General features: G+C 38.6%; 1 protein-coding gene and 1 long non-coding RNA gene across 4 annotated transcripts in view; one reads left to right on the top strand and one right to left on the bottom strand.

Annotated features, from left to right (window-relative positions):
• The window catches only part of CDH8 (cadherin 8), a 390315-nt gene extending 389699 nt beyond the window's left edge, over window positions 1-616 (bottom strand). The window contains exon 1 of the mRNA XM_008977348.5: window positions 319-616. The gene's annotated coding sequence lies outside the window, so the exon portion shown is untranslated. The remainder of the gene's footprint in view (window positions 1-318) is intronic.
• Window positions 37-20511, top strand: LOC134729362 (uncharacterized). Of its 3 annotated transcripts, XR_010110370.1 has the most exons (6): window positions 37-176; window positions 612-742; window positions 2848-2927; window positions 4341-4497; window positions 15945-17028; window positions 17132-20511. It is a non-coding gene; the product is annotated as an uncharacterized LOC134729362 (long non-coding RNA). The 3 variants fall into 3 exon arrangements; XR_010110368.1 differs by having other exon boundaries at window positions 2848-4497; XR_010110369.1 differs by having other exon boundaries at window positions 2880-4497.
• Window positions 20512-21348: the final 837 nt, after the last annotated feature.

The following is a 21348-nucleotide window of genomic DNA, read 5'->3' on the forward strand; positions in this document are numbered from 1 at the left end:
TCCCCCTACCCAAGTGGGCGCACAACTTTTCGCTCCTCGCTCCCGAGCAAGCCCCGCGCGTCTCTGCCGCCAGAGCCACGGGGTGAAGATGCGCCCTTCCGCGCGGTGCGCGCAGCCCGCTGAGGACCGAGCTCCTGGATAAGGGGGCTGGCAGATAATAACAGCATGCGGAGGAGGTACCTGCGAGCTTTCTCTCTAGAGGTCTCACCTGAGCTCTGGGGCTGGCGTTATGTTGAAAAGCGTCTCAGTGACCCGCAGCTATTTTCCGTAGGAGGAAGAGGACGCGACAGGGCAAAGGGTTGAGCGTGGGCAGCTTACCTCCTCTTTATTCCAAGGGCCTCTTGCGTACAGAATAGGGTGATTGTGAGACCCCTGCCTGCAACTCAGACGCTATGTAGAGGCTGTGTGTCGCGGTTCTGTGATGGAGCGCATTCCTGATGTCCCCGTGCTCCTTTGGGAAAATGAGATGAGGGACAGCAGTGTGGCAGCCAGGAGGGGCGCGCAGTAGTTGGTTGTGGGGAGGAGGGCAGGCAAAGCAGAACTTGCTTGGGAAATAGGGGAGGAATTTCTAGGTCTTCTCAATGTGCCCTGATCTCCTCATATCCTCTCAGATACCATCCTTGCGGTTCTCCTGCCTCCACCAAGAGCTGCCCTGTCTGTGGTCACTTCAAGTCTTCTGATGGGCTGCGCTCAGACCTTGAGAAATGGCCACCCTGGGGTAAAAGGGACCATGAATCAGGAGGTCCAGATTTCTTTTCTTTTTCAACACTGGGGCTAACATGTAGACGATGCCACAGTCATCATCTTCTAATAAAATTAGCTAAATATAAGACAAATAAATTCTTACCTTAAAAAAAAAAAACCCTCCCCTCCACAGGAGATCCCGATTTAGTCCCTTCCCTGTGTGCACTAGACGTGAGCCTGAGGGTGGATTTTACCATCTGGGGACAGAGCAAGAACAGAAGGGGAAAAAAGGTGCAGGGGACAAGACGCACAGTCTGTAGAGCTTGTACTGTCTGACTCAAATTAATGAGAAAGAGTGAACAGAATGAGAAAATAGGCACAACATGCTTATGATATTTATGCAAATTTGACATTTTTTTGTGTGCTGCATCTGACAACCCATTGTGAAATGTGAAAAAGAGTATTGGCTGTAGCTCTAATATCTGATTGTTTCATGTTCTAGCTGTCATAGGCAAGAAACTTAGTGGATTATTTCAGAGAGGGAGAGGTGAAGAGAACCAGGTGGTATTTTTTTTTCCCCCAGGCAGTCACTAAGTAACTGTTTGTTCTCTTCTCAGACTGTGTCTGCTTACAGGGTATTGGAATTGGCTAATTCTGTCTTGGAAAAAGGAGCAGCAGTCAAGGCTCAATCAAATTATAACTGCTGCTAGACCAGACAGTCCCAAGTGGACAAAGAAATAGATCACATTTTGGGTTGTGCTTAATTTCAGATATTCATTTTCACTTTGAACAAATAATTTGAACCGTTCCTTGGGGTAACTTCTTACATCTATGAAAACTCAAAAAAACTCATGTGCTACTGAAAGCTGGGGATTGTCACAAGTAACAAACTTGTCTCAAAAAAAAAAAAAAAAGCCAGATTGTTAGACAATATCCTCAAATCTCATTTTCTTAACAAACTATGCTGACATAGTAAAGATAGTCAGAATCCAATGGCTTTTAAAGAGAGCCAGAATCCAATGGCTTTGGGTATCTAGGGTTAAGAAGAGTTTGCTTTGACTCATCTTGTCCATATTTACTCTTACAGCAGTTATATACATTGTCTTCCCTGAATTTTGGTCCTCTGGAATTCAGGGTAACCTATCTATACCTGCTAATATCTGCTCAAAGCATTACAATAGGAATTTCCTGACTAATTATTAAGAGAGGTTTGGATGATTAAGCAGTGTGATAGAGGATTAGGATAATGTTAGAAAGCCCTATAAGGATATTTCTAAAATAATCAGGGATGCTGAAAGACAAGGCATTTATCTCTTTAACAATTCCACCCACTCTTAATAAGATGCAGTGTAATGTCACAATGGTGAAAGCCTACCCCCTTAAGAAAGTGTTTTCTTTTCAACATCCTCTCCAGGGTTACAGCCTTCCAGCGGGAAGAGGACTTTGGTACATAGGCTTTTTAGAATGGCAAGTGAAATTGCATGTGTTGTGGAGCATTGCGGGGGAGGAAGGGTGAGGAATTATCTGATAGGGCAGGAGTATAATTGGAGAAGGAGTTGGGGGGAGGGAGAGAAGACTGCATTCAGAATAACCTTGGCTGACTAATGCAAAAAGTAGAATGAGGCAGGATGTCTCTAGCCTGGGTCTCGGTGACAGGCAGGCAGTTTTGCAGGGGAGTCTACTGTAGAGAGTGAATGAGATGGAGAGGGACTCCATGTAGTAAAATACACTTTTATTTTTTCACTATGGCTGGAATGTTTGTTGTAATTTTGACCAAGGGACACAGTAAACCAAGTGCCCAGCTAGTCGCAGAGTGGGGAATCAGATGGTTCATAGGAAACAGAGCTCAAGAAGAGGGAGACAGTGTTAGGAAGTCTCCAGCTTCTCTGGTTGGAGCAGGAAATGACAGAATGGAACATAACTATTATTTGCTGCGTTAAAATGCAATCTTTCGTCGTTTTCATTCATCAAGATAGAATTAAAAATTAAAACAAACTAAAAACAAAATGTATTTACCATATTATGATTACTGGTAACCTTTAGATTTATTGGATTGCTTGTAATGTGATATCTATGGTGCCAGGTATTATCATTTAAAATAAAATCTCAAGAATATGACATATGAAAATTGACAACTCAAATTACCATGTAATATTTTTCCAGAAATGAAGGGTCCCTTTCCTGTGTTTCATTAGGATGAAGATATCTGAAACCACGCCCTTTATTTGGGGTATGGGGCAAGGGTAAGTAATATGTAACAACTCTGGCATTAAGCATAAGAAACTTAAATTTTATTTTGGATTCCAATATTGAAGCTTAAGTCATAAGAATTAAAACATTAAGAGAGAAATTTTGGGGCTGGGCATGATGGCTCACACCTGTAATCCTAGCACTTTGGGAGGCGGAGGTGGGCGGATCACAGGTCAGGAGACCGAGACCATCCTGGCTAACAAGGTGAAACCCCGTCTCTACTAAAAATACAAAAATTAGCCGGGCGTAGTGGCGGGCGCCTGTAGTCGCAGCTACTCGGGAGGATGAGGCAGGAGAATGGCGTGAACCCGGGAGGCGGAACTTGCAGTGAGCCACTCCAGCCTGGGCAACAAAGTGAGACTCCGTCTCAAAAAAAAAAAAAAAAAAAAAAAAAGAAGTTTTGAGAAGTTTGTAAATGTTTAAGTAAATTTAGGACAGCTTTTTTGTTTGTTTATGAATTTGCTTTAAACCATTCTCTTACTAAGATTATGAGAAGTTATTATGGTGCTCTCATTAAACCAATGTGAGCAATTCTGGAGATTCCTTTAGACGAGTGGTTTTCAACCTGCAATCCGTGGACGAGCTCCTGCCTCAATATTCTCTGGAAATTTGTTAGAAATGCAAATTCTTTGACCCTGAATCTGAGTGGGGCTCAGAAATCTGGGTTTTAACAAATGTGCTAGGAGATTCTGTTACCTGCTAACATCTGAGAACACTGCTTTAGGCAATTTCTTTCTCGTGTGACATGTATAAAGATGAGAAGGAAAAAAAATAAAATAGTGTATTGTATTAATATTTACTGTTGTTGTCCCAGAATATTCTGTTTTAAGACAAAATACTATCTTAAAAAACAAGATTTGAAAGAAGAATAAAAATGTAAGCACACTAAATTTATCGTCTGAGTACCTCACTAATGTTTAGTATGGGATTTGAAAAACTAAATTGATTTCTTTAGAAGTAGTTATGAATTCTTGGCATAAAATCATCATTGAGCTTGCTATTCAGAGTTGTGATGCTCTACATTTCTTGGCTTGCTGGTTTTAGCTGTCCCTGAAATTAGGCCTGCATCTCTGAATATTGACTATAATTGCTAATCTTGAGTTTGTCATTATACTTTCAGTAAATGGAGGTGTAAACACTTTCTGAAAACTACATCTGTGCTGAGAGCATTTTGGAGAAGGTTTTCAAAATGGCATTATCTTCCATCTTCCCAGGTGCTAGAAAAGAGATAAGCTTCAATTCAGCTTCTGAACAGAAACTTGGTCGGACGGGCGGCGGGTGGGGTAGTAAATAGATTTAAGAGGACTGATACAAAGCTATCAAATAAGCCAGTCCAGGTTTTGTGGACTACACACTTAGCATATTAGTGTTTTGGTTTTTCTCTATCTTTTTTTTTTCTTCTGTAGGAGAATAGCAACTAGATTAAGATTCTAGACCACTCTTGTTTAACTTAGGAGAAAAAAGGAGGAAAAAATTAAAAATAGTTCACAATGTGTTCCAAGTAAAAAGAAGAAAGAAGAAAAAAGAGTAAGAATAAAAAAAGAAGAAAGAGGAGTAAAAAAGGTACCCCACTCCCTAAAATACTACTACTTTGGTATAACAGAGTGTATTTAATACTAAAATATAATAATTAAATTTAATTAATTTTAAGTTTGGCTTAGAAGATTACCATTATTTGATATTTGCACACTTATACTAATGTACCATTGCAGATGTATAGGGGAATACAGATGTATGGAGGAGGGGAGGTGAAGGGAAAACAATTATCTTAATATGTGCAAAATGGAATTTATAGTTGTGATTAGTTATCAAGATGCTTATTAGAGAGAAGACCACATGTATATGCAGCGGACAAATGTTACAAGATATTGAAGGGAAATTAATTATTGAGAATGTGAACAGGCTTCTTTTATTAGTCAAAGCTGGATAATACTAAGGATTTTTGTTTGTTCTTTTGCTAAAGATGCTGCCATGTGGAAATCAGGGCACTGCTTTTAGGTTGCCGTCTCCCGCCTGCATAGGCAACTAGTCCTGTTAGAATGGATGCCGAAGCTTTTTTCCTTCTACCTCAAGTGCCCTCTAGCGTGCAATATCTGTGCAGGTTGCTATGTACAAGGAGGAGGAAAGAAGAAAGAGAAATATTCTACCAATTGCTATCCTAATTCCTGAATTGCTCTGCTCTTCTTTTCTCCTTCCTCAAAGGGGTCATTTCCACCTAAGTGTTTAGCAAAACAAAAAAGGTGCTGTTGCTTTTGCATGAAAAACTAATCACTCATTCTCTAAACTGAGAAACAAATGCTAATCATTTCTCAGGGGTTTCTTTTGAACACTCATCATAATTTTCCAGAAGTTTCATTCACTCTAGTAATCAGGCAAATAAAAGAAGGTAAGTTGCTCCCTAGGAAGAAATTCTGTTTTGTTCCTCACTCTACCACGGACCAGCTATAAGGCTTTTGATGCAAAGTGATTAACCTTTCAATGGATTTTAAGTTTGTGTCTCCATAAGAGTGCATAATACTTCTTTCCATCCTCAGGGGGGTGGTGTGAGGTCTAACTGAGGTTTATAAAACAATTTCAGTTCCTTAGATACAATTCGATACACATTTGAACTTGACTTTCATCTTGCAACTACTAACGGGGTTTCAAATTCTCTTTGGTAGTCCATAGGGAAACTGCGATCAGGATCTGTATTTTCATAAACATGTCGTTAAAACAGCTGTATTGTAAATAGTGGATTTACTTAAGAGATTTGGAATGGTAGAAAATGGAAAAGGATATTTGCAGAAGAAAAATACACTTGTTTTTGCAAACATGTCTGTGTATGAATAAATATAGTTAAATAGTAAGGCAAAATTTCTGCAAGACATACATTTGGTCATATCTTCCTAAATTTTAAAACAAACTAACAATAACAGAAGGTATTTTTACTCACCCAGATGCCACCCGCTAAACTCTTAGTCTCTGAGAAAGGAGGAGATACCTGTAAACAAATTTATGTATTGGCATCTGTTCAGATGGTAAAATATCTAGACACCTGTTATATAACTTGGAGATTACTATTATAGTGATGTGATTATTATGCAGCATTGTGTTTTATTAATATCCTCATAGCTACAATACTTTGAAGGGCAAGAAAGGAGAAAGGCAAGCTAACATGACATATTTCATTACTTTCTTCTCATGCAGTATCTCTTTAATTATTAAAGCACTATGGATGGTGGCTATTGTTTGTATCCTTTAAAATAGGAGAAAACTGAGGCTCAGAGAAGTTAAGTGACTTGTTCAAGGTTACACAGTTAATAAGTCAAAGAGTATAATTTAAACCCATGTTTTCCAACTTCAATTGTTGTCCAGTACTGCCTCTCAATATTAAACTACTAATAAGTGACTATTATAACCTACTTTTAAATAATGCAATACCTCACTATAGAATGGATTCATAAGTTGCAATGAAAGAGAAGCTAAACATTCTGTGTTTACAAAGAGAATCTGAATCTTTAATTGCAAGTGATTTTGTAAATATAGATCCCAGATTCCATGGCTAACCAATTAAATTAAACTCTCCAAAATAATGTGTATTTTTTTTAGAAAGCAAAAAAGGTAATTTGATTCAACATTACAAGCATCATTCTGGAGACCATTTGGAAATAATGAAACCAAATGACATCTAAAGTCTTGTTAACCTTCTTACTGCTAGAGTCCAAGGTTAAGTCACAGTTCTGCTATTGCTATTTAGGTTTGTATATCCCTTTATGTATGTTCAAGCACATCAGCTCTCCTATGTGATCCTTGCCATAATCTTGTGAGGTGAGAAGATGATATATTATTACTTCAATTTTATACAGTTACATGCTTTTAGAGCCCAAAGGGCCCTTAGAAATCGTCTAGTTCAATCTCTTCATTTTACAGAAAAAAAGCTGGGTAAGGCTTTTGACTTCTGAGCCTAAGGTTACAGAGCGAGCTCTTGAACAAAAGAAAACCAGAGCACAGGTCATTGGTCTTTAAAGGTTGTAGGCATGGCACATGTCCCTGAACATGGGAAAAATTATTAAGCTAATAACCTGAGTAGTCTTCAACATGTACAGTTAAAAGACTAGAGAAAACAAAATAAAATGTAGTTCAGGTACTCTGATCCAAATTAATATTGTCTAGAGAAGATCTACTTTCTGATCTAGTTTCTGGTGAGATTACCTTGGCTCTCATCACCTAGTCTCTGTTCGGTCTAATAATATGTCTTGTCTTGGTTGAATTATTTTAGTACCCTAGAGTCTAGCTCACTAAGGTAGCCCCAAAGCTTTTTTCCAAGCAGATCACATGTGCTGTAGATTTTTGAGGCGAAGATTATTAGGAAATCAGAGGAAGACAACAACATAAGAAAAACAAAAAGTGCTCTCATATGCTCTAATGTACTGAAACTTTCACTGGTCTTTTCTGATAAGAAACCCAAACAGAAACAATAACTCATTTAAAACGGAGGTATGTAAGACTGACTCCTACATTATCCCAAAGCAGAGAAAAGCCGAAGTACATGACTTGTCCAAATTAGGAAACCTAATGAATTTTTTCTCATTTCTCTATTTTGCATAATAGTATTCTGGCTTTCTTCCCCAAAACTATCTCATTGTGTCCGAGCAGGGAACACCTTATTTTTCACTGGATTGTTTTCTGCTCCCAAATTACATAAGGCACATAATCACTTTTCTGGAATAGAAAATGATAATAAATGGCACTAGCAGTTGTAATTGGTATTCTTAACATCGAGGGCTTAATATCTTGCCAGGCACTATAGAGACTGATTTACATGTGTTGTCCCATTCATTGTCTCTAATAACTCCCTGATTTGTCAGATGAAGAAACTGTGAAGGGAAATGTATTTTGCTTCTCTAAATCCCATTTAGACTTCTGCTTATCTCTCCCATATCACTTTATAATACAACCTATTTGTCATGTATGCACCAGCCAAACTACTTTATTTTTCTCAAGACTTTGAAAATGGTTAACTCCTTTATTTGTTGGTGGGAGAGTAAAACCTGCAAGGAAGAGCAAGGCATTTGGAGTCATATAGATCTGATTTCAAGTTCTGGCTGAACACATTACTAGCTCTGTGATATGGTTTGGCTGTGTCCCCACCCAAATCTTATCTTGAGTTTTAGTTCCCATAATCCCCACATGTCCTGAGAGGGACCCAGTGGGAGATAATTGAATCATGGGGGTGATTACCCTCATGCTCTTCTCATGATAATGAGAGTTCCCATGAGATCTGATGGTTTTATGAGGAGCTTTTTCCCCATTTGCTTGGCACTTCTCCTTGCTGCTGCCTTGTGAAGGACATGTTGATTTCCCCTTTCACGATGATTATAAGCTTCCTGAAGCCTCCCCAGCCATGCCAAGCTGTGAGTCAATTAAAGCTCTTTCCTCTATAAATTACCCAGTCTCAGGTATGTTTTTATTAGCAGCATGAGAATGGACTAATACACTCTGTAAGTTGAACCAGCTGGTTAACCATGTTGATAATCTCTTTGAGTCTCATTCGCCTTTGTGTATAAGATATTTAACTCACAGGTTGTTGTATTAAAGGATGCAATGAAAGACAAATGTCTAGTTTTTGATATACATGTTGGTTTCCTCTCAAGTGAGCCCATCGATACTTATCTAAGAAGAGCAGATGGTTAGAGAATAGGTCCTTCTGTGATACCTACAGCTTGGCCACTCCTCTTAGAGTACCATTCTGTCTTGTGGCTACAGGGCATTCAGGCATTCATTCCGCTCTCAATTAGCCCTTTAAACATTCCACCGTTCTCCAGTATTTTCAGGGCTCCAGGCAAACCCTCCTTTCATCCTCCAAATCATCGTGTTCTAAACAGTTAATTCTTTGCACATGTAACAGCATATTTTCCTGGGGAATAAAATTGTGTTTTGTATTTTTTTCTTTTCTTTTCTTTCTTTTTTTTTTTTTTTTTTTGAGACGGAGTCTCGCTCTGTTGCCAGGCTTGAGTGCAGTGGCACAATCTTGGCTCAATGCAACCTCCACCTCCCGGGTTCAAGCCATTCTCCTATCTCCACCTCCCGAGTAGCTGGGACTACAGGCACGCGCCACCACGTCCAGCTAATTTTTGTATTTTTAGTACAGACATGGTTTCACCATGTTGGCCTGGATGGTCTCGATCTCTTGACCTCGTGATCCGCCTGCCTTGGCCACTCCCAAAGTGCTGGGATTACAGGCGTGAGCCACGGTGCCCAGCCAAAATTGTTTTTTTGTTTGTTTGTTTGTTTGTTTGTTTTGTTTCTCTCTCTATTCCTTTTCATTAATACGAGACTAAAGGCAGCTAATGTTAGAAGAGGGATTGCTTCAGTTTCATAGTCTAGTAAATAAATATGGGTTAATATTTTGTATTTAATGACCTAAAGAAGAAATAAGGGAATCCTGAGGCATAAATGAGAGAAAGGAAAGTGTTAGGGCCAAGATCCTTGTGGGAGGAGAGGTCTTCTGTTTTTACAGGGAAACAGGCTCTGATACCAGTTTGCAGTCTGGAAACCACTCAGACTTACAGATGGAGGAAACATCTGGCCACTGATCTTCATGCTAGCATTCAGAACATCTGGTGGGTGTGTTCTTGACCAGTCCAGGGCTACAGATGAGAAGTACCCTCTGAACAATGGATCTTCGTCATATCCATTTCCCCATTGATGAACTCTGTTGAGATTTTTTTTACCTATTCAGTTACCTGGAAGCTGTGGATCCTGGAGACTGGGTCTTAACCAGCCTTATACATAGGAAGGTCTCAAAGGAAAAATCTGGATGGAAATGCCTTGGTTGGAGCTGAAGAAGAGGGTCTGGCTTGTCCAAGAACTAGCAAGAACACTGTTTTTTGGCATAGATTTTAGGTCTCTTTGGATATGCATGGTTATGGTGCTGCTGGTGATTATAAAGGGGCTCAACCCCTTTACTCCAACTCCTTGGACTTGCCAGGAAGCTTGGCTCCATAATCTGGGGATTCAGTTAGGATCAGCTTATTGAACAGACCCCGAGCATAGAGAAATGGCTTTTCCTCTCTTAGGCTACCTCCTTATGAATAGTGGCCATCTTATCTTTCTAGATGGATCATAAATATGACATGTACTATTAAGTTTTCACTCACATCCATGCTTCCTCACTTATAAGCTCCTACTATGCCTTGCGCATATCTACAGCATCAGTCTCGATACACTGTCCTATAACTTTATGTTTATTTATCTTCCGCCTTCACTAGATTGATTTTGAACTCCATGAAAGCAGAGTCTATTATCCATATCTGTGTATCCCAGATCTAGCCCAAAGCCTCATATGTAGTCAATGTTCAGAAATTATATTATTTAAGATAACAAACCAATGAATATGACTGCAAGGATAACTATGGCACTATTATCAGCAGTTAGCTAGAAATAGATCCAGATTTGGAGTTAAGAAAAATCAGATGGCCCAGCAGATTGGTGTGGGGAGCTCAATGAGAAAAACAGATTTCTCTGGAAAAGAGAGAGGGAGTAAAGAGGATGGCAAAATAAAGTGAAAAAAACAAAACCAGAAAACTCAATCTTCTGGAGCAAAAATAAAACAGTGAAGATTAAGAGTGAACACAGGGAAACAATTCAAATTCCAAATGATGATTTGCATAATGGTAATACTAGGAGCAATAATAATTATAATGACACCAAGAATCAATGAGAATCCATCTGTTTCTTAGTGCCTCATAATTTAGTACCTCAGTGTTTACAGACCAATTTCTCATTCAGGATGTAAACGATCCCTCAGGCAGAGTATACTGCCTCCATTGCCTTAGACTCACAATGGTCATCTCATTCCAAAGATAGAGCGCTAAAATAGATTCCCAGAGTGCCTTCTTCCTCCAGAGCTAGGAGTTTCCTTTAAGACCAGAGAGAAGTATTTTATTCATTTATCTTTGAATCCTCAGTAGCACAGAAGAGATGCTCATACATTTTCGTTGATTTATCATCTTATATCTATCCCACAGCAAGCTCCAAGATAAATAGGTCCTGTCCTGTACCCCCATTTTTTAGATGAGAAAACCAGAGACATTTGGTCAGAGTTGAAGTTGGAAAACAAATCTGAGATTTTTGAAGACATTGTTTTTTTTTCTGCAGTGCCATAGTGTAGCCTAGAAAGATTACCAAGGTCACATTGCTTAATAATTACTTGTTTTCTGTTAGCAATTCTAAGAAAGCACATTCCTTTAGTATTCATATAGAGGACTAAAGAAATCTCATGTCAAAGTTACCACTTCTTATGCTTTGCAAGGATCAAGGACAAGGCTTAACACTTTTGAGTCAGTCTTGAGCACCTAAAGCACTCTTTTAAATTTTGAAGTGATGGAAAACAGGAAAAGCTTTTTGCATCTGGATGTAAAAATCCATGTGTATTTTAAGGGAAATAGGATCCATGCATTTCTGATTAATTTACACTTAAATCAATGAAGTGTTTTGCAAAAGATATTTGATGTTCAAGAAGCCTTTTTTTAAAAGTCTAATGGGAATTTAAAGCTGTTTTTGTCTTAAGAAGAGGAACTTATTTTTTCCCCCATGATCTTATACACAAATGGTATGGTTTCAAAGTCTCATTTACAGAATCTTTTTGCTTTCAAAATCTTTCCATGTACCCCTACCCAGAGGTAGCTAACCTGGATTTGATTATGATTAGCTTTATCTATCTATTATTTATTCATTATTTTGTCAGTAGCATTCTCAAGGAAACAGGCAGATATATTTGGGGAGACTGTCAGAATATTGGATGTGATCTTCTTCCTCATAAACAAAAAAGCCTCAGAAGTTTCTAGCAAAATGGAGGACTGAATGAATTACACAACATACGATTATCATGTGGAGGAAGAAGGTGTAAAACAAAGACTGAGGATAGAGGCTTGGAACCAATGCTGTCTTCATGTTTGTAGAGTAGATAAAACCAAAAGAAAATGTGTTTGGGGGTGATGGTAACTAGAATTAGTTGAGCAACCACTATATGTTTGAGTTTTTCAGAATGCTGTTCTATTTAATCTACTCAATTGTTAGGAGATACAGATGTTATTAATTCCATTTTTTAGATGAAGGATGTAAGACTCAGAAAGAGATATTGACTTCCCTAAATCACACACGTGGTAGGCGGCGAGTGTAGGATTTCTACCTGTGTTTTCCCTTCAGACCAAACTTTTTAGAAGACCTCAGCATTTGTCATGCTGCAGGTAGTGAGTCCCCATGGCGATTTCTGATGGGACAGAGATGTGGAAAATAAATAGGTGGGAAAGTTACTTTCTTTCCAATTTTCCTTCAACCCTCTGATTTTTGTCAAGAGAGAACATTTCAGTTCCCTGCCAGTGCTGATCTCTCTAACAAGGCCAATGCTGGCCTCAGGTTCAGAGCCTTAAGCCGACTCCAAGTACCTTGTTAGAATTGAAGAACATTGTTTTGCATTCATTCAATTCATTTCTAAGTTTACCTTGTATTTATGGCAAGTAAAAATAATTTTCTTATTTTTAGGCATGAATATAAAGTTTTCTTTCAAAATAAATGTTTATTTTATGTTTTTAGAGAAATAAGTTGATTAAAATATTTTATCACACAGATGGTGCACAGACAAAAAAAGACAGCACTGTATATATGACTGTAGCTTGGGGAGAAATAATTATATTTTTAAAAGTCCTTTCAAAATAACATTATCAAGTAAATTGTCCACTTAAACTGGGAAGTATACACATTTAAAGTAGTATTCCTGAGCTTAAAGTTTTATTCAATATCGAATATTTCATATTACTTTGATTTCCTGTAAAATCATCTCCGAAAATATAAATGTTAGGTCTAGAAGTTACAAAGAATTGGAACAGTATAACCTATTCCAGTGGACATTGCAGAAATGGTTTTAGTCTTCAGCTACCATTCAGATACAAACAGAATTATAATATTGTATCTCTGCCTGCCTTCCTCCCCACCAACAATATTTCAAAACAATAATCATCATCTTCACTTAACATCCTGGACATAGGTTAATGGGAATTCCACTGTAGTTTCTTTTTTTCACAGAAGGCTGAGTTAAAATAAATCAAATAAATCTTCCCAGTGTACACATTTGAAGCAGAGTATGTGAAAACAAACTAAAACCTACTTCCAAGTTTTGTGACTATTTTATTTGGTTTATTACCCAATTTCATTTGGGGAGACATTGTGGTCCTCTTCAATGAAAGTTTATTTTTATTTTTTCTCCTTGCCATTGCAAAGGGAAGTCAACATATTGCTCATAAAGTGTGAATGTCTTTATGAACTGCTGATAGATATCAAGGAAATGCTCTGAGGATTAGAAGATGATTTTGTGACAAAATATCTACTTTCTCTAAATAGTACCTTCAGTAGCTTTATAGCAAATATTGCTGAAGAAAGAGAATATAAATCACTTAAATCCCCCAAGACTTAATACTGAAGTATCATTTATGTTTTTCTTTTGTTTGAATTACTAACACTGTACTGAGTAAGGAAAAAAAAACACTTTACAAAGAAAAGTGAACAGAGAGAGGGTGTGGAGGGTGCTACACACACAGTACTAAACACTGGGTCCCTTTTTGATCATTGGTTTTGCATGATGTATTCAGGGCCTTGGAATTTGGGGTGCTTCTGTGGGGATATTCACAATTGTAAACGATGCACATCTTTTATAATTGCCAGATGTGAAATATACAATTTTGGAAATGTACCAGTTTGGAGTCAGAAAATCTAGGATGTATTCTGGGTCCTGTCACTAGAGATAGGACTTTTAAAAAGTAAAATAGCAATTGTTCTTTTTTCACTTTGATTTGTTTCTCTTTTAGAGATGAGTTTCTGGTAGTCACTATTTGACAAATTGTAACAGAACCCTCCCCATTTTCCTTTCTACTTGCCCTGTGAATTTGTTCCTGCTGGTTGGATCAGTCAAGATGGGAATGCTAATTTATTACAGCAGTCTTTTGTCAATGTCACTTTTATATGTATACAGTGCTTTCATCTCTCCTTTTTCCTTTTTCTGTGGTCACACCTCCGCTAACTCTCAGTAAAAGATTGCACTTAACTCTCTGAACCTGGGGTTCTTCATCAGTAATCGGGAAGAAATTACCCTTGTCTCACCTCTCTCACTGGATTTTAGGAAAATTCCAATAATATGAAATCTATGTGGCAAAACTGCTAACCCTAAATACACGCACACACATACACACACACACAATGTTACAGTCATTTATGTTAACAGGTAAAGTCAAAAGCAAGAAAGAAAAATTATTCCTGTTTGTCAGAAATTTTGGGTCTAACGTTGTGCTGTGGTTTGGATGTTTGGTTGAAATCTGATCCCCGTTGTTGGAGGTGTAGCCAAGTGGGGGGTGTTTAGGTCCTGGAGATGCATCCTTCATGAATAGATTAACACTTCTTCCAGGGTGAGTGAGTTCTCTCTCTGTTTGTTCCCCTACTACTGCGGGTTGATAAAAAGAGCCTGGCACCTCCCCACCGTCTCTTGTTTCCTCTCTTGCCATGTGATCCCTGCACACATCAGCTCCTCACCTCCCCTTCACCTTTTGAAGCAGTCTCATTGCCTGGAGTAACACCCAAGGTTTGTTGTCTCAAGGCCATAGAGAACAAGGACATGGACACACAAAGAGTGAGGTTAAGAGTGCAAGTTTAGGCCGGGCACGGTGGCTCACGCCTGTAATCCCAGCACTTTGGGAGGCTGAGGCGGGTGGATCATGAGGTCAGGAGATTGAGACCATCCTGGCTAACATGGTGAAACCCCGTCTTTACTAAAAAAAAAAATACAAAAAATTAGCCAGGTGTGGTGGCAGGGACGTGTAGTCCCAGCTATGCAGGAGGCTGAGGCAGGAGAATGGCATGTACCCGGGAAGTGGAGCTTGCAAGTGGAGATGCACCACTGCGCTCCAGCCTGGACGACAGAGCGAGACTCCACCTCAAACAAACAAACAAACAAAAAAAGAGCAGAAGTTTAGTAGGGGAAAGAAACACAATAGCTCCCTGCAGAGAAGGGTCCCAGAAAAATGGGTTGCCAGGTCCATGGTGAAATGCAGGGGGTTTTATAAATGAGCTGGTGAGGAGGTGGTGTCTGATCTACATAAGGTGTAAAAAACTGGTTGGACCAGGTGTGTCATATGCATACGGTGTAAATCTCTGGTAATCCCACCCTAATCGTTTATACAGGCAGGTTCTCTGCCTGAGCTGTGCCATGTTGCCCATTTCTTTATTACTGTACATGTGGTAACAAAAAAAAAAAGGAAGATGGAGCCTCCATGTTGGACATACCAGGCCCCCAGGTAGCCCTTTTCTATTGGCGCCGCTGCCGGCATTCCCCCATGCAAACTTCTAGCTTCCTTATTTGTTTGCAGCTCAATTTTTCAGGCTGCTCTTTGTTAGAAAAGAAATTATTTTGGTGGCTGTTTTTGTTAGAAGGGAAGCTCTGCTGAGGACTTCTTTAGCTTCACTATCTGCCTAAATAATTTCTTTCTATCTCCTGTATCACTTTCACTATAAGTGGATGCAGCCTGAGGCTCTCACCAGATGCAGATGCCCAATCTCGAACTTTCCAGCTGTCAGAATTTGAGCCAGATAAACCTTTTTCCTCTATAAATTGCCCAGCCTCAGATATATTCCTTTGTAGCAACACTAAACTGAGACATATTGTATCTGTCATCTTCCATAACGATATTACACATAGACAGAGAGAGTGGGTACCACGTTATATGTGCGGGAGCCAAAATCTCCCTCATCAGCAGACATACTTGTCTGGCTTGCCATTCTCTTTGAAAATTTCACCATGAACATTTCTCATTATAAGCAAAAGCATTATATGAATACTTAGTAGTAATAGTGTTTATTTGTTTGATTAACCCACTAGAAGTTCAGTGTCTTATTAATGTATAGATAGTGTATCTATGACTACATCTACCTGACTACTCACTTTTATCAAGTATGTATTAAATCTCATTTTGGTTTCTACTTAGTACCAGGTGCAGCTAATTGGGAAATGAATGAGACAAGATGCTCTCAAAATCTCAGTCAAGTGGCAGAGACAGACATTGTGAACACGTGATCTTGGTTCAACAGCAGCTCTCAAGTCCTGTACAGAATGGATTCATGGTAACAGCGAAGGCATAGGAGTCCGAGAAGATCCTTGGAAATACCTCTCTGAATAACCTTGTAACCTTCTAACCTTGTGTCATTTAACTTCTCTGACACATAGTCGGGTGTGGCTGGAGTGTAGAATACATGGGAGAGTATAAGAAGTTGGAAGATCATGTGCCAAGAAAGTTAAATTAGCCAACTCATGAGGTTCTCATCTTCCAGGCTGAGAAACTTGGACATTAGTCTACCAGGCCTCTTTCATGTTGAAAAATATCCAGGAGGTGTATATATATATCACCTCCATGATAGCTGTTAAAAATATATAGCCCTAGAGGTTGGGTGAAGTGTAGATGTTATAAGGGACAATGGAAGGCAGGAATACCATTTAAGAGGTAATTGCAATACTAACAAAAAACAACAAACATAAAATAGAACTTTTATAAGTGCTTTAACCCATTGACTACACATACATAGGTACCTCATACCTATACCTATAATAAGAATACCTTAGGATACAGGTACTTATGATACAGGTATTCTTATTGTCTTTTGTAGATCAGAAGTGTGAGGTAAAGGGAAGTTAGGTAACCTGCTCATGATCACACAGTTAGAGTGCCTTCAGAAATCTTACTTTTAACCATTACGTTATACTGCAGTAGTCCAGGTGGGAGAATAGGGGGGCCTGAACTAAGCTAAAGCATTATAAGAACATGATTTTTATGTGAATGCACATTTTGGACTTGCTATCTCTGTGCCTATGATATCGTTTGTACCTCCAGAACAGGCACTCTGAATTGTATAAATTATTGTTATCTTTATAGTGTTTTAACACAGCCTTCTTTAGTGCTTGGCAAACAGCTCATGCACATTTAGCAAGTGCACCAGGGTGATGGGAGTCAGAGGCATCAGTAGATTCTGTCTACAATCTGAAGTATACAACTCCACTGCAACATGAGACTCCAGGTATTGCCAGGCAGACATGCAACAGTGCCCATTGCTCTTGCCTTCCTCCATCATCGTTGCTCATTGCTTTAACCTAGAATTTCTTGTTTACTTTCCCTTGCAGTTTATGCATATGGACATCTTGCTTGACCTCCAAGATCCAGTCTGCTGATGAGGCAACTGCTATAAGAATTATTTGCAATCTCTGCCCATCCACAAACTCTCCACCATGACTACTGCACTTAGAGCACTCTGCAGTATTTTCCAGATGTCTGTTATCTGTCCTGTCACACCTAGCAAGCGATCTGGGAAAACAGGGAGCATCTATGATTTTAACTAAGTATTAACTACACACAAGGCAATATGCAATAAAGAAAATAAAATGTCTTGAAGGATTGTGAACATATGGGAAATGATAAGTGACTGACAGAGTTTAAATTGTGTGGATGGTATACCTATAGCCTAAGTCAAACAAAGTTTGTCCCACTAGATTTTCACACATAGTATAGTGAATAGAGAAGATATGAGTGGATAATTCCCTCACAGTGTATAATTTCCTCAGCCTGATGTCCACAGCCTTTATAATCTGCCTCCAACTTCCTTTTACTAACCAATCTCTCATACCCTCTGTGTGAAACTTTCTCTCCACTCACTCTGAACTTAGTGCTTTGGTTTACTAGATTTTTCTTTAAATTTTTTTGTCTATGGCAGTTATTGCAGATACCTCTTGCCATGCTGTAACCAGAGCAGACCCTTCTAATTGATTGTGACTTAGTATGGAAGCATTTTTAAGATTTATCTCAGGGCAGCACTTCAGACAGCCACCAAAAATCATTCAGAATTTGACAATTAGATTAACTTCCTTTGCCAAATAAGCTTGCATGCTTCCTTCAGCTTGAAATGGCCAACTTCATTGGTCTCATCATTAGGAATCCTGCTAATTCACGTCCTCCATGAAAACGTCCTGATTTCCTCAATTCATGGGGAATTACCCCCTCAGACCTAATGTATCACAGGTCTACAACATTCAGAAAATCCTTCTCATTTGTTCCCTAGTCTGCCTCCTTAGCTGTTGCAGTCACAGCCACCTGTTTGCATGACCTTACCTGTCTACTTCTTTTTGGGGTAAAAATGCTCCTTATATTCCTTGTGGCACTCATATAAGCCTAGCACTTAGTAGGAGTTCAGAGAAACTGGAATAACAGAGATAACCAACTGATGGGTGGGGAAAAAAGCAAACCCGAAGAGACGCGGATCAAATTTAGTATAAACCAAGACAATGGAAAGTGAAGAGAGAGTGGATTGACAGGGCCATTATGTAAGTTAATTTGCTCTAAGATGTCAGCCCCATTCTTGGCTTTTCCTGGCTTTCAATCTGCATGAACACCTTGTCCTGCAGACAGACAGACAGCTTCAGAGTGGATTAAATAATCAGTCAAGTGAGAAGAGCATCTCCCAATATGTCTGCAAAAACACTTCTATTTCAAGAATGATTACTAAAAGCCACAAGGAAGACAGTGATAACACAGTTGAAACATTGACTTACTGATCAAAAGAGACACTAATACGCACTCCTTAAGGGAAAGAGTTAGATTTTAACATGCATACAAGCAAATCCCTTTGCTCCTTCTTTTCCATTCTGCATTGTCACACAAAAATCCCATTTCTGATACTCTCATTTTGGCTCACGGCTTTTCTGCAAATAGTTTAATTTGTGCTTTGTTGCGTCTTCTTTCCTTCCTTGCTTTCCTGCTTCTTTCCCTTTCTTTTTTTTCTCTTTCTTTCTTTCTTTTGTTCAACTATTTTAGCAGAACTATTTTTCTTTAGGTTCTATTTCTTTTTTGTATCACTCTGTTTTTCCCTTTCTCTCTTAGTTTATTTCTTTTTTTAATTGCATTCAGAGAGATTTTCCTCCTCAAATAGATGGTGTGGCCCCCCGAATAGCACTCAATGTACAATTTGTTGAAGAGTAAACTTCATCAAGTAAAGTTATAGTGGGACTTGGATTATTTTATTTGTTTGTTTGTTTGTTTGTTTTTTAGGTGAGATATCATTACCTCTTGAAATCTAAATGTCCACATTTGTAACATAACATGAGTGCATTATAGCAGGCATACAGGAAGACTCTTAAACGGTAACAATGGTGACTTTAATCAATATTGCATATGGAAATTGAGCCACTGACCTTGGGATATCTATTATATTGGCTCAATGCAAATTGGTTCTTTCATTTTAATCCCCTGGGTTTTTTAACTCATTTTATGTATATCAGTCAATTTTCTGAGATGTTTGGCTCTTTTCACCTAGGATAACTGTTTTCTGCAACATGCTAAAATTCATTTCCATGTGGCAGGTAGAGAGGTCACTAGGTTTGTAAGCACTCCTAATTAAAATGCATGATGCTACAAAGGTAAAAGGGACAATGAGCCATAAACAAATCGCCTGACAGTAGCTGACAGCCATCGACTGGACGTACTTTTTTTTTCATTGAGAATAGGAAAGATCTGGTTTTTTTAAAGATGCACACATACCACACACTCTTCCAAGTTAACTCTTTCTCATGAAAAATCTGTCTCTGAGTTAGGATTCAAATGACAATCGAAACTGGAGGAGCTGACTTTTCTCATACTTCCTCTCAACTACTTTCATTATTTACCATCTTAAAATCAATTTTCAGGAAAAAAATAAGGCAAGATCCATTATTAAATATTTTTAAACATTAGGTGTTAGTAATCATACCATTTCAGACCTAGAAGGACATTTCAAGATAATTTTGGTCATTAATCTTTTATTATTATTATTATTATTATTATTATTATTATTATTTTGAGACAGGGTCTCACTCTGTCGCCCAGGCTGGAGCGCAGTGGCGCAATCTCGGCTCACTGCAACCTCTGCCTCTCAGGTTCAAGCAATTCTCCTGCCTCAGCCTCCTGAGTAGCTGAGACTACAGGCATGCGCCACCACACCGGCTAATTTTTTTTTTTTTTTTTTTTTTGGCAGAGACAGGGTTTTGCCATGTTGGCCAGGCTGGTCTCAAACTCCTGACTTCAAGTGATCTGCCTGCCTCGGGCTCCCAAAGTGCTGGAATTGCAGGCATAAGACCACTGCAGTCCTGGCCTACTGATTTGTTTTACAACCTGAGATCTGTGCTGTTCAAGCAACTTGCTCAGGATCACACACGGTATTTGGAAATGCTGGCTCTTAACTGGCCCAGGCACAAAAGTCTTGTGCCTGTGATTTTTGCTCAGTGAGGATGCATAACAGCTAACAGCCAAAATTCAAATTCAGGATTCCTGACTCCCAGATCAGAGATCTTTCATTTTATGTGTGTCCTAAAATGACCCTTTTCATTAGTTCATTGAAAAGTCAAGTGGTTTTGTATCACTTATGTTTATATTTGCTACAGTGAGTTGGATATCAGCACTTTTTGAGTGTCTCCTGATACCTGGCATTTAAATGTGTATTACCTATTTTATCATCTGTTCAAAACTGTAAGATAGGTTATATGACCTCAATTTTTGAAATGAGGAATAGATCATCAGAAAGACTTAATAACTTTCTCAAGAAAACATAGACTAAATCCTGGAATTTGGCTTGACCTATTATTATTTAGAAAGTCCACATAATTTTCACTAAACCATTCTGCCACCTGAATCTTCTAAGTACTGTCATTACAGTGCCCAATGTAAAATTAGTCATCTAATGCCAATTTTCCCCATGTTAATGAACATCTCCTAGTGTTTATGATCTTAATGAAAAAAGTTTAAACATATATATTATGCAATAGATATATGCAATATATATTATATAATATCTATAATATCTATTTGATATAAATAATATAATTTCTATTTATTTGATTAATTGCACATATTTGCTGATATATTTTTTCTGAGGCTAATTGATTGAATAGTAAACTAGAACCAAAGAGAGGGACATAGGGAAGACATTGTCTAAGTAGAAATTATGCATTCTTACTATTCGCAATAGCAAAGACATGGAATCAACCTAAATGTCTATCGATAGTAGACTGGATAAAGAAAATGTGGTACATATACACCATGGAATACTATGCAGCCATGAAAATGAATAAGATCACGTTCTTTGCAGGAAGATGGAGGAAGCTGGAGGCCTTAGCAAACTAATGCAGGAACGGAAAACCAAATACCGTGTGTTCTTACTCACAAGTGGGAGCTAAATGATGAGAACACATGGATATATAACACTGAGGCCTATCAAAAGGTGGAAGGTGGGAGGAGAGAGAGGATCAGAAAAACAATTAATGTGTACTAGGCTTAGTACCTGGGTGATAAAATAACCTGTACAACATACCCCCAT

Source organism: Pan paniscus, chromosome 18 (genome assembly GCF_029289425.2).
Source record: "Pan paniscus chromosome 18, NHGRI_mPanPan1-v2.0_pri, whole genome shotgun sequence".
Lineage (NCBI taxonomy): Eukaryota > Metazoa > Chordata > Mammalia > Primates > Hominidae > Pan > Pan paniscus.